This window comes from Gobius niger (assembly GCF_951799975.1).
Source record: "Gobius niger genome assembly, chromosome: 17".
NCBI classification, from domain to species: Eukaryota; Metazoa; Chordata; class Actinopteri; order Gobiiformes; family Gobiidae; genus Gobius; species Gobius niger.
This window is the reverse complement of record NC_136868.1, coordinates 9,715,267-9,730,488: the sequence shown is the minus strand read 5'-3', so window position 1 is coordinate 9,730,488 and position 15,222 is coordinate 9,715,267.

Sequence of the window (15,222 nt, the reverse complement as noted above, 5' to 3'; positions counted from 1 at the left end):
GTGCTTTTTTTTATGGTCTCCCATCATCTCAATCTATTCAAGTGGTTAAAAATGGCCTGATAAACACAGATATTGCAACATTCTAACATAAAATTGTACAGACACCATATTCACAACTACTAACTTGTCATGTGCTGAATGGTTCCAAACCCTACTTGCCTTGCAGACCCCTTGGATCTTTCAGCGGAAGTCTGTGTACCCCCTACCTCAAGGGCAGTTTATTAAGAAAGCAATCCCTTAGTTAAAAGTGCCATTTGAAAGGTCAATCTCCTCCACACACACATACATTTCCCATTCATCTCTTTTTTAATGGCTTCTCTTCAGTTCATTCACATTTTACATTCATCTTACCAGTGATTTAGTTGTTGACAGTGTGTGGGTAGACAAAAAAAACAGCTTCATATACAAACACATATCCCGATTTATCCTGTATGGTTTGTTTATTTATTGTGGACTCAGTTTTTGACTTTAAATATAATCAGGATTGGCTGCAGTTACAGAAATGGAATAGCCTTAACACTGTAATGATATAGATGACTTGTTTACCTTAATAAATCCTTTCCGTAGTCCCTCTGGGGGTAATACAAGTGTTAATGGGATGATTGGAGGGTCTTTCACCTTCCCCCGGTGTCTCTGGGCAGAAAATCACAATTGCAACTTCGCTGCCGGGTTTAAATCACCAATATACACTAATAGAAACACGAAGAAGAAGCTAACAGGCTAATGGGCAAAGCTAACTTCGGGCTAGCGCCACTTCAACAGTATTTACAGCCAAGTTTGAGTGAAAAAAATTAGCTCCATTGTGTAATTGGATGTACAATATCCCTCTCTCCCTTTGTCTTTTCTGTCAGCGTAGTATTTACTCTCACGGACAATTAATGAGTTAAAAAAACGCAACCCGCTTCGACACCTGCAGTGGTGCTTATGGCCTCTAGGGGCATGCGTTATACTGCTTTAAAGTGGTGGTGGAATGTTCTACTTTCATTGGGCCAATTGAAATGGCTAGTTTTAGATCGACCATAATGATTTTTTGCATACCACATTAAGCAGGACGGCTGCACCGGGAACATAGATGTTTTTTGCAGGGAATAATAAATCAGTGACCTACCTCTTAAAAGCCACTGTTCAGTTGAAGCTGTGCTGAACACTGACATGTGGGCTGAACAATTGGGCACATTTCTAAAGGGGTGTCAGGGCTATGAGATATTATTCATCATTATTGTTTGAGCAAAATTGTGTCCAGCAGCCATTGTATTTCAGCCTGGGTGCAATACAAAACGCTTTTTCATAACAGCACTTTTGAGGTCTCCCATTTAAAGCCCAAAGCCGCACTTCGCTCGTGTCTGTTGAGTGTCTACCGCTTTTGTCCTTCCCCGTATAGTTTACTGTATAAACTTTATAAACTCCACACACTTGCACATCATACATTCACAATAGGGGGCCACGTAGCAGTCAGTCCTTTTCAATTAGCGATATATTATGATATTAACGTATTCGTTACTTTACCAAATCTACAAGCTCAAGTGCAGCTCAACTTGTCAACAGTGAGAATTCCCTCCGTGGACCGCTGATATGAGGCTGTTTTCACAACTGTCCACACTGAAGCAACAGGAAATGCCTCGGTGCTGTCAGGGGCAGCTTCAGTCTCTCACTCACAGCTCAGGAGGAATGTGAACTGTCCACAGCACAGATCTGACCAGCGCGGACACAGCCCCACAGCGCCACCAGCAGGGTCCACGGGGAAAGGCTCTCGCTGTCACCAGGGAGAGGACTTTGCTGGTGGGAAACACACAGAGAAGTCGATTAAGAAAGTTTCCCATTGTACACTTCTCGAGTTATCAGACATTTATGGTTCAATATTTCACAAATTCAGTCGGTGTAGGGTTCAATCCCCTGTGTGTAGGTTTCTTCTGGGCGCTCTGGTCTTCCCTACCACTACAAGCATGTAAATAGGGATCCCTCTGGGGCAGGGACTTCCCTGAAAAGATTCTGAAATCTCAGTGGGACTTTCCTGGTAAAATAAAAGTGAAATAAAACAGTTAGTTGGTAGAACAGTTAATTAACGCCTAAATAATAACAGTAATGAGAAATGTTTAACTGTTCTTCTGTTACAGTTTGTCGATGTTTTTGTATCTGTCCCTATCAAATAAACCAAATAAATAAATATTCAAACCCTCTTTTAACAAATAAAAGAGACATTTTGGCCACTATCTACATTATATTTGGTCCCATAAAGAGGAAATGGATGGAACAAAATAAGCCTGTTTCAAGCCTTACTGGATACATTTGAGAATAAATGATACTCCTCCGTCAACTCTATGGTCAGCTAAGAATATAAAAACACTAGAATCCACGAGGGGGAAGTGTATTAAACAAAGACGCAACGACATTTCCAGAAGCGTCAAACAACATTTGATTTAATGGGTGATCATCTCTATCAATTGAGATGGTAATAGTCGACCACTGGCCACTGTTATGGATACAGTACACCCTCCCAAACCCATAGTTGTTGGAATAGGCATGTGCACCATCAGCAACCCCCTGCATAAAGGAAGTTCAATAGATAGATAGTTCGATAGATAGATAGATAGTTCGATAGATAGATAGATAGTTCGATAGATAGATAGTTTGATAGATAGATAGTTCGATAGATAGATAGTTTTATAGATAGATAGTTCGATAGATAGATAGATAGTTCGATAGTTTGATAAATAGATAGATAGATAGTTAGATAGATAGTTCGATAGATAGAGAGTTCGATAGATAGAGAGTTCGATAGATAGATAGTTCGATCAATAGATAGATCGTTCGACAGATAGATCATTCGATAGATAGATAGATCGTTCGACAGATCATTCGATAGATAGATAGATAGATAGAGAGTTCGATAGATAGTTTGATAGATAGTTCGATCGATAGATAGATCGTTCGACAGATAGATCATTTGCTAGATAGATAGATAGATAGATAGATGTTTTAACCCACCATACAATTATTATCATCATTCAACACATTTGCGTTGCCCACCAGAGCCTCGAACGTGACGACACGGCGATCCCCCTCATGCTCACAGCCTTATGCAGCAGCTTCAAGCAAAAAGGCCAAAAATGCGCTGAATGTCAAACTGAAATAACTTGATGCTCGTGAAGCACGTATGACCGTGTAACTTACTTCAGCTGCAGACTGTATCTCTGTCCACATTTTCACCACCAGTCTGTGCCTCCACCGTACATCAATCTCACTCGCGACGGCTGCGGCAACGTGAGCTGTGAGCGGAGCACAGAATCGTGTTGGGAAAATATTTACGGTGCATGTAAAACCCGGGCCGTAGCGACAGGTTAGCAACACGGCGAGCATCTGGTGAAAGCATAGCCCACAGCTGTCGCCCCAAACTGGCATCTCGTCTGCTCGCAAATTTATCTCTGTGCCACTGGGATATGTGCGTACGACATACCGGTCATATCAAGGACATAACTGAGGAGAGATTGAAGAAGTGCCTCAGGGCTTGACATGATATTTCCACCATTTACTTTAATGAATTAATTAGCAGTAACTAACTGACCGTCCAGGATAAACAAATCCCACTTTGACACAACAGATAGCCCTACTGCAGCAACATGTCAAGAGTCAGACTGATATTACAGCAACATTAGCACAATTGGATGGCATACTTTCAGTGGGATATTTGTTGCTAATTGGATCAAGTGCGCCTCGTTTTAGCCAATCACTGCCAAGTCTCAAAATGTAGCTAAATAACAAAGTGCAACAATAGCAAATCAATAAAAAAACTAAGTGCTAGTGTCCAGAGTGGCCACACCGCCTTTGCTCTGCCCAATCCCGTCAGACCTTGGAAGCCAAGCAGGGAAGGGCCTGGTCGGTACTTGGATGGGAGACCGTTTAATAACACCAGGAAGCCTGGCGAATGTAGTGAGTGGGTGGTTGGTGGTGGTCGGAGTGGCCGATGGCGCAGACTGGTTGCCTCGCTTCCGTCAGTCTACCCCAGGGCAGCTGTAGTAGCTTACTACCAGAGAGTGGTGAATGAATAGTGCAACGTAAAGTGTATTTGAGTGTCCAGAAAAAAGCACTATATAAAATCGATATAAGCTCCCTCCACTCACGACAATACTAGTCTCGCCAACCAGACTCCGCTTCTTTACAGAAGAGGGTCTGGAAACACTCTATTGCGCGATTTCAAAGGAAGTGACGCAGCGATATGGAGCCTACCGACCAATCAGAGCAGCTCCCTGAACGTCACGTTGTTGCGCCTTTGTTTTGTAGTTTTTCAACACAAGCAACCACTTCAGGTAATGCTCCGGTATGCTTGTGTTCTTAAGTTTTTCTGACATAAACGACAGAAGTCATTTACTGAGCTCCGTGTGGCAGGAGCGCCATTGTTAATGTCCGAATAACTTTCTTCTTGTCGCTGTTTCTGTCGTCACATCCTCTATGTTCTCATTGGCTGCTATGCGCTTCGGTTGTCCCATATTAGTCCCGTCTCAAGCAGTAGCTTTTCTACGACAGGGTCGCCAGACTAGTCTCCTGTTTATTAATTAATAAACATCGGAGATTAGTCTGGATGCCAGGCTACGACAATACTGCCACGCAATTGGATTGCCCCATCAGTGATTCAGACTCCAAACAGTCTTTTGCCATCATCAGGGAAGAGCGTAGCAGTTCATCTGTTTTAGCGGATATGCTAGCTTTTTGTTTACTTTTTCAGGACCATTATGGACTCTCTGCAGTAAAAAATATCCACCGATCCCCACAAAAACACTGCAAAGACCTACAAAAGTATCCCAACAACATAGTAATATCACCCCAGGAAAATATTTAGTTGCATTATAAATCCTAAATCTCTCTGCAAAGCTTATACTGTAGAATATGTAATCAAGCCGTTTTCCTCCATCCTCCAAATGAAAGCAGACCATCAGCATCTCTATCCAGAAAACATCTCATTATAGTGCACAGGGTGGGGGTCAGAGCGGGACATTCCTCTCTTGGGCTGGGGGTCTGACTTTGGGACAGTAAAGAAGACCGTAGTCCCCTTTAACCACAGGCTGCGCTGACATCTTCACCTTTAGAGTCCACGCTGTCAGGCCCCAGGCAGCACGGACTCTGCCACTCACTCTGCCGCCACTTTGACATTCTCACAGGATAATGACACAGGGATCTGACGGTTTGGTTTTTCCTCAGTCGGGAAACTACAATTTGGCCAAAAGATGGAACATTTACTATAGTTACCAGAAGGACAGAAGTATGTCGGTGTCAGAGGGTCAGCGCGGAGGAGTTTGGTTGCATTCTGCGCTGCCTTTGAAGCTACTTGTTGAAAGTCTGAAGGATATTTCTTTCACAGAAACTAGTTGAGCTCATGGGTAAAACCTCACACAACAATAACGTTCTTTAACTGGGCAGGAAATCGTCAGCACTCTCACCTCACAGCATGTTCTGTTTGCATGTTCTCCCAGAATAGGTAGGTGCTCCTTGATTCTCCAGTTTCATGCACAATAGGGTCCGCTCTGGAGCCTGGAATCTCCTGGAAAAAGAAATTCTGAGTCTCAGTGGGAAAGTTCCTGCTTAAATAAGGTTCAGATTGAAAATAACAGAGAGGCAGAGCAAACCAGAAGACCCCTGAAGTGCAGATGACCAACAAGCATTTCATTTCATTCATTACTGACCTCTAGTGGGTGGAGTTGGTATGCTTGGGCCCTTTGTGTTGGCATAATATCTTAGTATTAGGCTCTGGATAATTTTTTTTTTTTAAATAGTGGATTGAAATTGGTCCTGTCCTTTAGTACGTTGTAAAATGGGGGTGGCACAGTGGTTAGCGCTCATGCCTAGCTAGAAGGACCCATGTTGCGCAGGTTTCCTCGGGGTACTCGGGTTTCCTCTAGCACTGAAAACATGTACCATAAGCCAGGATGAATGAGAGTGCGTTTGAGCGACAATTGGGCGTGGCGTGTTTACATGCATGAGACCCATGTGTGTTCATTAACATGCACTGCCTCAACCAAATAAACCAGTTAATAAAAATAAATCAGACATTAGTGAAAAAAACAAAAAATTCTTCAAATTGAAAGCATTTTAATGAATTTTTCACGAGCAGGCAAGTTGTGATCAGCATCACAGAGACAGCTTCACTTTGTGTCCAGAATGTTTCAATTGGGAATAGTTCAAAATGACTTTCGACGACAACAGTTTAAACTTTACTTGCTCCCCTTTATTGTTTGTTAACAAAGAATCAGATGCAAGGCCTTTAAGACTTGCTACAGGGAAAGTGCAAAACACTGTTTGTAGTTTTAAGGTGCGATCTTGGTGCTGTGGATATTCAACACAGGTGAACATGGACCAGTGCAAACAGGTGTGTCCTGGGAAGGCTGGTCCTAGTAACAGCAAAAATATTTAGTCCCATTAAATCAAAGATACATGAGCTGTGTGCTTTTACAAAGATTACTACCCCATTGTACTGCATAATGATGTACTATTACTCATACATTACTACTACAGAAATGAAGTCATCGCTGAGTGTCCCACATCCAGCTTTTGAATGTGCTCGATGATTTTTTTTGTTCTAATATAATAGACTGTATGATTTGCTGCTTTTGGGTCTGGAAAACTGACCCTCTTGATCTCTCACATATTGCAACTGGGAAATAATTCACATTCTTATTTACGAGCATGGCCCTGGATTGAGGGAGATAAGAAACACAGATAGTCTCCCCATTCATTTTAACATTGTGTGCTGAAAAAGTGTTATTGTCTTACGTGTAATAAGACATACGTGTAATTGCACCTTCTATATTAAGCTTGTGCATGGCGGCACTTCGGACCCGAGGAAACAAGTCTTTGAGTGACTGTGCAGGGTTTTAGAGCCAGTTGTGGTGAACAGGTCTGAGCTCATTCTACACATTAGGACATGGCTGGAACATGTAGGGGGAGGAAAATACATAACTTTAAATGTTTTAAACTCTGTATAGTCCCTTTAAGAACAACAAAGCAGATGTTCCCTTTCTGTCACTGATAGATCTTTCCTTGCCTTTGCAGACATCTGAATTTCTAATCTAAAGAAGCAGGATCAGGTGCATTTGATTTCACAAAACCATATAAAAGAGCATCTTAAAGGCACACTGTGTAACATTTTGAACTATACTGTTGCCTCCTGTACAAAACATGCTCCTAATGACCAGCTCAACACAAAAAATTATATTACTGCAGTGGGTCGTCAAAGAATGGATTTGGATGAGAACATAAACATCAAAATCTACTGACTTTAAATAAATGCTTGCATTTCAATTTAACTTTTTTGCTTTAACCATGTTTCAATCTTATATCGTCATCAAAAACAGACCTGAAGTGATGTTTCATTTGCTTATATTCCGGTAGTCCTTCAAACAGTGTTTATTCCACAAAACTCTGGCCCAAGCTCTCTTTTAAAGTCTACACCTTCACCAAACCTGTTCAGTTCCTCTCTACTATCTTCCCTTCCCAGGTTTGTATGTTTATCCGTTGCTGTTGTTGACATCAACTAAAACCACCCTTCTTTTTTTCCTCTGCCGTAGATAGAAGCAGAATTCCGCCCTCTGCTGGTGCATCGCACAACTGCATTTTATTACGTCTGAGGCTATAGGGTTTTTTTCTTGACACAAGATTATATCAGGGGTGCCTAAAGTGAGAGCAGATTTTTCTGGCCCTCAGGCTCCTTCCTGAGTTGGCACACATCGCCTGAGGTGAGTTTTTTACAGCAAGTTTATTAATTCTACACAATAATACACTCAAAAACTAACATTTCAGAATTCGGTAACACTTTACATTAAGGGCCGGCAAGTCCTTGGTACTTACAGTGGAAATTCTTGGTACTTATGGTGGTACTTACAGTGGTAAATACTAGTAATAATAGTGGTACTTCTAGGTACTTATTTTGGGACTTACAGTGGTGCTTATGGTGGTACTTACAGTGGTATTTCTAGGTACTTATGGTGGTACTTACAGTGGTAAATACTAGTAATAATAGTGGTACTTCTAGGTACTTATTTTGGGACTTACAGTGGTGCTTATGGTGGTACTTAGTGGTATTTCTAGGTACTTATTGTGGTACTTAAAGGATACTATAGTGAGAATTACAAGGTATGTACTTCTAGATATGTGGTAACTCTTTGTAATGAAGGTTGTACTTCTTGTCTGTTCTATGTTGTTTTATAGTTACACAATCCTAGAAATTACTTACTGTTTGTAGAAGTACCTCATTTACTACCTACTTTACTACCTGCTGCTGTAGTATCCTTGAATTACCAGTAAGTATCAAAGTAAATAGAAGTACAACCTTCATTACTACTTACTTGTCTGAGTAATGAGAGATACAGGGGTAACTCTGTGACTCCCTAAGCCTATCCCCAATTACTAGTACTTACCACTTTTAGTACCACTGTCATTACTAGTATTTACCACTGTAAGTACCACCGTAAGTATCTAGAATTACCACTGTAAGTACCACCGTAAGTATCTAGAATTACCACTGTAAGTACCATGGACTTACCGGCCCGTAATGTAAAGTGTTACCCAGAATTCTGCATTAAGGCAATAAGGGTAAATATGATGGAACCCTTGTTTTAAGTTAAACTAGAAGTGTATCAAGGTTAAGGTGCCCTAAAAAAAATGAAGCATAATATACCACCTCTATTTCCATTATGACTGAATTAATGGAGAGGTCAATGGGTTTGGTTCAGCACATAGAAACACTGAATATATGCGCTAAGTATAACCACACTGACACTGTGGCCCTGTTAGCAATATGTTAATTAATTCTCAATGTCCCACGTGGGCTATGGCGTATAAATAAACATGGTCGCTGTCTTCTCTCTGCGACAGCTATGAAAAACATGTATATGAGGTTTCTGAGCGCCCACTGCCCACTCCTCTGTCTCTCCCTCTTGTCATCAGCTCTTATGCCCCGCTTTCAGAAGACTCCTCCATTGACTGACATGGCAACACAGCGTCACTTTTATACCCCCCGCGCCATCCCGAAAATGTCTGCGGCTGCAAATGGGCCCACAGTCAAGTTGAACCCAGGCCAGGCCACTGTTTTCATTGGTTACACAAGCTGCATGCACAGACTGGATCTCTCAGCCACTCCGCATTTTTATACGTTCATAAAGTGTGAGCGTTTCCAAATGTCAAGGGAACTGTCGAGGGCTTTCGTAATTATGGGGGCGACTCAAATTCAAGGGTTCAGAGCTTTTAATTTATAATAGTAGTACCACCACAGGCGACGAGAAATGATCTAACGTATTTAACTTTTGGAAAAGCCCTATATAAAGTTTTTTTTATTCCATGTGGTCGCTCTTTGTTAGGGATTGCAAACAGCAAACCAATCACAAGCTAGTTTTAACACTGCAGCCACATTACTGTGTTCTAGGTGCGGTTTCAATGGGAACAGGGATAAAGAGTGACTGGGCAGGAATTGAACCAACTATACTGGTTCTTTGGTGAATTCTGACCCCAAAGCACTACTCCTACACTCCATAATATATTCTTCCACTCCTGTCAAGGATTGTAGGTGACATTTGCTAATGAGTGCTATTTGAAGCAATATCAAGAAGCCACTAAATTAAATAGTCCCAAAACCCATCACTATCTGCTCATCTTCACACATCAGTTTGGTGGAATCTACTTTCGTGCATAAATGCTCTGATAGGCGTCACATGGGGAGAGAGCCTAGTTCTGTGAAATGTTGTATAATATTTGAGAACTGTTCTGTAGGTAGTGGTTCTCAGCTGGTGGGTCGGAGCCAAAAATGACTGTTCATAAATAGTTTTTATGTTTTTTACCCTCCTGATTGATGCTTGAATCAACAGAACTCTGTGAGGAAATAAAGCTTTATTCTCAATAAAGTAAAACAGCGGCAAACTGGAAATTGTTTTAATTATTAGTTCAAATTATTTATTTTGTTCTAATTAATAGTTGAGAACCAAACATTTCATGATAGATCCAAAACGTGCAAAAGCTAAAATAATAAACTCAGCACGTCATGGTTCTTACTTGTACTTGATACATTTACTTCATCTTGACGTCTTAATAGTAACAGTTGTATTCTTTACTTTTGCTTAAAGACCTTCACATAAATGCAGGGCGGAGTTGTGTGTTTGATGGAAATCTCTCATGCTACAAGAGGCTGCATAAAGGCTGCACGAAGTCCCTTCACTATAACGGCAGTGTCAGGATGCAGCGGCGACACATCATTACCATTTTTTTCTCCCTCAGTTTTTTAAAACAGTCGGGTGAGCAACTGTATTTTTACAGATCTAGATTTTACAGATAAAGCTACTTTGTGTTTACTACTATAGGAGTGTTCTGATTAACTCTTATTAAACTGTCTTTGCAGTGATTGGGATTATTAATGGAAACAAAGTTGCAGATGATAAAATGCAGTACATGGTTTCAGTGCAGGCAGTGGGAAGTCATGTGTGCGGCGGCTTCTTAGTGAGTGAAAACTATGTCCTCACAGCAGCTCAGTGTTTTCACGAGTAAGTAACTGATTTACTCTAGTATTTTGTACAAGTCGAGAAATTATCTAAACTATTTGTGACTTGTCTCCCTTAGATGTCCCGATTCAGTTGTCCTGGGAAGCCACTACCTAAAATTTAAAAAAATGAGAATTGAAATCGCCAAAAAAATTACGCACCCATCATATGAAGAGAGGAACAAAGGGAATGACCTGATGCTGTTAAAAGTATGTAAAAGAAAACATAATTCTATCCTCATAAAATCAATCATTTCATAGTTTTTCATGTTTTAGTTGAAGAAACAGGCTCAGGTGGGCAGAGGCGTGCGAATAATACCACTTCCAAATGAAAACATGAGAGTTGAAGCAGGTGATTGGTGTGAGATTGCAGGATGGGGCGCTACTAAGGTTGGCGGCCAAAATGTCAAAGATCTGTATGGCGTCAGAGTGTCCATTATGGAACAACTCGCCTGTAGGTCAAAATGGCACAACCTTCCACCTAATGTCATCTGTGCCCACAGAATAAACAACATCAGAACATTTAATCAGGTAAACACAGTCAGAGAACGTCAAAATCATATAAAGTAATGATGGACTAAATTGAATTCTGTTTCAGGGTGACCATGGAGGCCCTCTGGTGTGCAACAACATCGCAGTGGGCATTATATCTTTCAACAGAGACATTGCAAAGGAAGGTCCTAATGTCTTTGCCGACATTAGTAAATATCTTCAATGGATCAGCAATGAGGTGGGCCATGAGGTGGTCCATGCGAGTTCAGAGGACCCACAGGGGTTCAGTGGGCCGTGAGAATTCAGTGCGTATGTGTGTGACGTACTCAGCTCCTGTGATAAAGAAAAAAGAGAGGAAATGTTATTAGCTGCGTTTACTTTGCCCAACAATTTTTTACAATCAGCAACAGCAGTAACCCAGATAACAAGATAAGTGATGTTTAAATGCGATTGATTAATTAATTACAAAAGCCATAATTAACTCAATTACATTTTTTCATTGAGTCCCACTACTAATTTTGTCTAAAGCCCAGTCGGGACATTTGTCTTTCGACATCTGTAGCCGATGAGGACCAGATGATGAGTTGATGCAGTATGTTGCCAAGATCAAGATTAATGTCAAGATAACTTGTTTTACAGCAGTGGAGACTCGGAGGTTGTTCTTTCAGGGGCAGCTGTGTAGAAGTAAACACGTCCATGGCTATAAATTCCCTTTACAAGAGAATGGACAAATGCCATTTCAAGACACTCACATCCTTGCCTCGACCAACTCCAAGCACATGGACTTTTCTTGCATCACATCGCTAAGATTTCTGGGATTTGTGAAGCTGATAATAAATAAATAAAGGTTTCTATAGCATTCAGTTAACACCAGTCTGTCCCAAACTCAATAAAGATGCTCTGAATGCTAATGAGTGCTATTTGAAGCAATATCAAGAAGCCACTAAATTAAATAGCTTGTAAATTCTCTGTCATTTTCAATCAGTACAGATTTTAAATGGCAAAGTCACAGAAATACAGTATATTTTGTCTAGGGCCGGGACTTTTTTCTATTCATTCCCATTAATTAATGAATTACATATACTTGTTTGTTCACACAGTTAAGCAGAATTATTTAAACTTATTTAAAAAGATTATTCTCCAAAATGAATCAAACTGCTATTGTCTGAAATGATCACACAGGCCTCACATTTCCACTTCAAATAAGCTAAAAGGTAGGAAAATACAAAGAAGCGTCCAAAATATACCTCTAAAATAAATACAACCCCTTAACATCTGAACCCCCCCCGAACCAAGCACATTTTCTTCAGTTTGGCTTTACTTAAATCTAACTGGGGCTGTCTCTGGAAGGAACAGAGGAGACAATGACAAAGGTTGGGGTGCTGTGACCAAGAGCAGAGCACGTTAGTGGTGAAGTTATATCTGATACAAGCTTCTGTGTGCACATTTACTCAAATGTATTAACGTACAATATATGATTTCTTTCAAGGCTGAACAGTTTGGTGCTCGGCGCACACTATCTTTCCTCTGCATCCAATGATATGAGATATGAAGTAAAAAAGTGCAGACATCCTTCTTATGAGATGAAGTCATGCTACTTAAGGGTAACACAAAAAATAAACATAAAGGCAATTAATAAATCTATATATACAGTATAGGATAAAGGCAATACTGAATCAACAAAATACAGTAATGATGGGCGTAATAAAAATGGTGACAACAAGTTTATTGAATATAGATTCATTAAAAGTATTGTCAATTAAAAAAAAGAACCTACATATTTCAAAGGCTATCCCGGTCCAGTCTCCGGCACATCATGCCAGGTTGCGGGAGAGAGAGAGTATCATCTGTGCGGGTGGAATGGGCACCAACAGAGGATTCTGCCGGGTACTTGTGGGCATGATGTAAAAATGACTCTCAAAAAGTCCAAAATAAACACTGTCTTGTGCTTCTAGTGCGACTCGGGACGTAGCAGTTGGCATTGTGTCCTTTAACCGAAACGGCGATTGTGATTATGCCGAAAAAAATGATTTCCCAAACATCTACACTGACATTTCGAAGTTCCTCCCCTGGATCAACAATGTCTCAGCCAAAGGGGACTGCTAAAAAGTCACTTTTCAAATGGTGAATGTACTCCTTGCTTCTTCTGTCTCTATGCAAAACAAAATAAAAATAAAAATAAATGGTTGCAGTACACGTGTTGTGCATTTAATAACAATAATATTATAACCTGGCTAACAACATGCTGCTGTGTGCGCTCGAATCATGCACAACAGCCTGGGGACCATGGCCGAAATTTCGCGTGGATTTGGGAACCAATCACAGAACGAGGAGGGACGGCAAGATGTTTATTTACGGCTTTAGGCCGTGTTCTAAATAGTTTAGCTCGAAAGTTTACAGCAGGTACGTCATACGTCATCGGATACGATGATACGATTGGCTGTGGCTACGTGCAGACGCATGATAGACGTTCGTAGCGCCCCGTAAACCACACCTCTCCTACGAGAAAATGAATTGGTGGTCCCCAGACTAAATATCACTTGTGATTTATAATATTAAGGACATGGCCCAAATACGTTTTCTGAAGTCTACATCTAAGAAGAATAGCAGTACTGATGGAGAGAACACTGTGGTTCTTAAGGCAAAATGGTTCTGGTATCAAACTAGAGTTGCATTCATCTATTTTTCTTCATTCATTGTTTAAATTTTCATGTGTTTCAGTACAGAGCATTTAAAACCTCACGTACTGCCGAACATGATCAGAAAACATTGGACTAATACAGCCTTTGATAACTTTAGACTTTATAGTCCCCAGGGGGAAATACTTTTTCATGACAGACAGAACAACAGAGAGCAAATAGTGTGGGGCACACTCAGCGGGCCTGTGGGCTTCTTCTAAAACAAGCATTCCTGCATTTGCTCGTCCTGTACCTCCAGGTGTAAATGCAAGGGGAGTGCGGGGTCCTGTTCTATGGAGCAATGTATTCAATGGCCCGGTTGTTTAGATCCATGAGGCTTGGTCCTATGATTTTGACTGCTGTGTTTTTTACCTTGGTGAATTTAGTTTGGCTTTTGACAGATAACAGATTAAAAAGGCAGGTGGACCAGTGCAATATGACAGGTTGAATAATGGATTGATAAAACCGTAGCAGCAGAGAGTGGGCGATGAAAAAGTCCTTTTAGTTTCTGGATTATTGACAGCCGTTGTTGACTTCTTTTCTGAATGGCGATGATGTGTTGAAACATTGCACTATGGTCGTGTACTGGTCAAAGAATTAAAAGAATAAATCCTTAATAAGTTCTTTATACTGTATACAGTCTCAACATGAAGCAGTCACTTATGGGTAGATGGTCAATCAAGCAACAGTAACCCACAGCCAACTTTGATGAGTTGATTAGGTTTTTATGAAACTGAGGCAGATAAGCTGTAAAAATGAGAAGCCGTTACGAGAAGCCGTCACGAGAAGCCGTCACGAGAAGTCGTCACGAGAAGCCGACACTGCGGCGGCTGCGGCTGAAGTCCCAAAACCCATCACTATCTGCTCATCTTCACACATCAGTTTGGTGGAATCTACTTTCGTGCATAAATGCTCTGATAGGCATCACATGGGGAAAGAGCCTAGTTCTGTGAAATGTTGTATAATATTTGAGAACTGTTCTGTAGGTAGTGGTTCTCAGCTGGTGGGTCGGAGCCAAAAGTGGGTCATGGGTCTATGCCAAAAATGACTGTTCATAAATAGTTTTTATGTTTTTTATCCTCCTGATTGATGCTTGAATCAGCAGAACTCTGTGAGGAAATAAAGCTTTATTCTCAATAAAGTAAAACAGCGGCAAACTGGAAATTGTTTTAATTATTAGTTCAAATTATTTATTTTGTTCTAATTAATACTTGAGAACCAAACATTTCATGATAGATCCAAAACGTGCAAAAGCTAAAATAATAAACTCAGCACGTCATGGTTCTTACTTGTACTTGACACATTTACTTCATCTTGACGTCTTAATAGTAACAGTTGTATTCTTTACTTTTGCTTAAAGACCTTCAGATAAATGCAGGGCGGAGTTGTGTGTTTGATAGAAATCTCTCATGCTACAAGAGGCTGCATAAAGGCTGCACGAAGTCCCTTCACTATAACGGCAGTGTCAGGATGCAGCGGCGACACATCATTACCATTTTTTTCTCCCTCAGTTTTTTAAAACAGTCGGGTGAGCAACTG